The sequence below is a fragment of the Halichoerus grypus genome, chromosome X (assembly GCF_964656455.1).
Source record: "Halichoerus grypus chromosome X, mHalGry1.hap1.1, whole genome shotgun sequence".
In the NCBI taxonomy this organism is placed as follows: Eukaryota; Metazoa; Chordata; class Mammalia; order Carnivora; family Phocidae; genus Halichoerus; species Halichoerus grypus.
Window position 1 is genome coordinate 9,398,110 of NC_135727.1, and position 3,368 is coordinate 9,401,477.

The following is a 3,368-nucleotide window of genomic DNA, read 5'->3' on the forward strand; positions in this document are numbered from 1 at the left end:
AGCAGGTGTTGGCAGGGATATGGAGAAAGGGGAACCCTCTTACACTGCTGGTGGGAATGCAAACTGGTGCAGCCACTGTGGAAAACAGTATGGAGGTTCCTGAAAAAGTTAAAAATAGAACTACCCAAGATCTAGTAATCATACTACTGATGTTTACCCCCAAAATTAAAAAAACAAACAAACACTAATTCAAAGGGATACATGCACCCCTGTGTCTATTGTAGCATTATTTACAATAGCCAAATTATGGAAGCAGCCCAAGGGTCCATCGACTGATGAATGGATAAAGAAGATGTGGTGTATATATACAATAGAATATTATTCAGCTGTAAAAAGAATGAAATCTTGCCATTTGCAATGACATGGATGGAGCTAGAGAGTATAATGTTAAGTGAAGTCAGTCAGAGAAAAACAAATACCATATTATTTCACTCATAGGTGGAATTTAAGAAACAAAACAAATGAGAAAAGGGGAAAAAGAGAGAGAGACAAGCTAAGAAACAGACTCTTAACTCTAGAGAACACACTGTTGATGACCAGGGGGGAAGGGGTGGGGTGATGGGTGAAATATGTCATGGGGATGAAGGAGGGCACTTGTCCTGGTGAGCACTGGGTGATGTATGGAATTATTGAGTCACTATATCATACACCTGAAACTAATATAACACTTATGTTAACTATGCTGGAATTTAAATTAAATTAATTAAATTAAATTATTAAATTAAATTATTAAATTAAATTAAAATAAAAAAAACAGTGTTTCTCAAACTATTGTTCATGGGTCAGCAGCATCAGAACCTGCTGAGATACTGTTTAAGCTGTAAATTCTGGTCCCCATTCAACTGAGATGTCAATTTAAGAGGTTGGTGACTAGACCCAGGAATCAGAATTGGTAGCAACGGCCCCAGAGGTCTCTATGCTCACTGAAGTTTGAGAAGCCTGATCTATAACTACTCCAAAAGGTGACTACTTACAAACAAAGGGGATGGAGTGAGGAGCCACTGTGAGCACATAAGATACTTTTGTGTAACATACAAAAAGACCTCTCTCCCCTTCAGTTACCTTGTGTGGTCCCAGGGCACATATTTTAATATCTTGTCAATGAAAGTACCTTTCTCTTCTTTCATGAGAGTTGGGACTTGGAAAGAAGTGGATGAAGAATGGGATTTCAGCCATCAGTTATCCCCTGGGCCAGGTGTCTGTGCATGGCAAAATCAATGAGTTTATTTTGGAGAAGTAGTCATCTGTATATATAAATGTGACATTCATGTTAATAATGATATTGATGAATCAATGGCCATTCTTATTTATATTTCATTGCAATCTGGCTAAATACACAATTTGAACCCAGCCACATAAAATATGGTCAGACCTCATAAAGGAACCAATTGAAAAACCTGGTGAGCAGAAGCTTGCCAGTGATCTGTAAACCTTGTTGATCCATCAGTTCTCAACTTTCCTGTTTAGGTTTTGGAGTTATTGATAGTCCCTTTCTTAAATCCTCCAGTATTTCCAAAACTATATTTAAATGGTGCCCACCTCTCAATTGAATGTAAGTGTACTGGACATAAATCTCTTCACTTTGACTCTCTCATTTTCACATGCCGTGTACACCTGTGACTTTTTGGCAATGCGGCTGATACTTGCTGGAGAAACACATCCACATATTGATGTTGCTGCATGTGTGTTCTCATTTACATTATGGTCTTGCAATCTTTATTTTTTAAGCCCCTTGTAGTTGTTTTCCCTTCAGTTACCTTGTGTGGTCCCAAGGCACATATTTTAATATCTTGTCAATGAAAGTACCAACTTGAACTAATAGTATAAAAGGAAAAAAAATACCGGGAGTATAACTCCACTTAGAAACTATTTAGGTACATTAAGATATTTGTAGTGTAGATGTTTCCTCAAATTCCTTTGCTAAGATTTAAGACTGAGTGGACTCCTTTGGATAAAAGCCAGGCTATCGGGTTTGCAGTTCCCACCCCTAGAAAATGTAAGATGTCACTCTAAAGTTTGCAATTCCTTTAGCCTGAGCATGAGAGATGCTTGTAGTGTTAGTGTTTTACATTGTCTGGCTGAAATATGGTCCTGTTTGGATTTGTTTAGTCTTCGAAATACAGCCATAATCTGACCACTTCTCCTTAACCATCACCGCTACTACCCTACCAGCCTGATTGGAGTTACCATCACTTCTCACCTGGATGACCTCTACAGCCCGCTAACTGATCTTTCTATTTCCATCCTTGTTCCTCTTCAGTTTGTTCTTAGTAGAATAGCCACATGGATCCTATTAAAGCAAATATCAAATTATATTTTTCTCTGCTCAACAAACTTCGATGGCTTCTCATCTCATTCTGGATAAAAGTCAACATTTATTTGGAATCCTATGTGCCCCCCCAGATCTCTCCCACCCCCTTACCTCTGTGGTCTCATCCCATACTGTTCTTCATCTACCTTACTCCAGTCATCTGGATTCCTTGAACACCCGATGCATGCCCCTGCCTCAGAGCCTTTGCAATTGTTGATCCCTCTACCCAGATGTTCTTCCCTTAAATATCTTCGTGGATAACTCCATCTCTACAGGTCTCTGCAGAAATTGTGATTCTTATCCCTACCACCAGTCTTCCTTACCTCCTTTCCTTCATTATTTTCCATAGGCTTTCACCAATTAACATGCTATATACTTTTCTTATTTATCTGTTTATTATCTGGCTCCCTACCCTCCCCCGCCCCACCACATACAAACAAAAGTAAATTCCATGAGGGCAGGAATTTTTATCTGTTCACTACTTTGTCCCCGAAGCCTAGAATGATGCCTGGTATGTACTCACGATGCCTTGTTGAAAGGCTGGACAGCTGGGTGGATGGATGAATCATTAATATTAGATATATCAGGATTCTGCCTTTCAGGATATGGCATACATACCTCTTAATTGCCTTTCTAAAAACTATTAAAAGTCTTTATTAGGGGTCTTAGTTACAATTCTGAGTTTCCCTTCAATCTAACCCTCAAAATTACTCCCACCTCACCCTCTTTTTAATATTAGAAAATAAACAACACATGTCTACTGGAAGAAGATCTCCTCCTACTTTCCTTTCTCCATTATTGCCCCACACGAACAAAATCTTGCACCTGGGTAGGTAACAATTGCCATTATGTGAATCTCTAATTCTATTGTATTTTCTAACCCTCACAAATAGAGTGTTTAACCAACTATCATTTAGAAAACAAATGAATCATTTTTGTAATTTAATTTCCTGAGAAATAATAGAATTTAAAATAGAACCAAGTATTTTTTCAACCAAAATTAGAAGTATAAAAAAATGACACAAAACCAGGAGTGAAAGGAGCACTACTTTTTGAT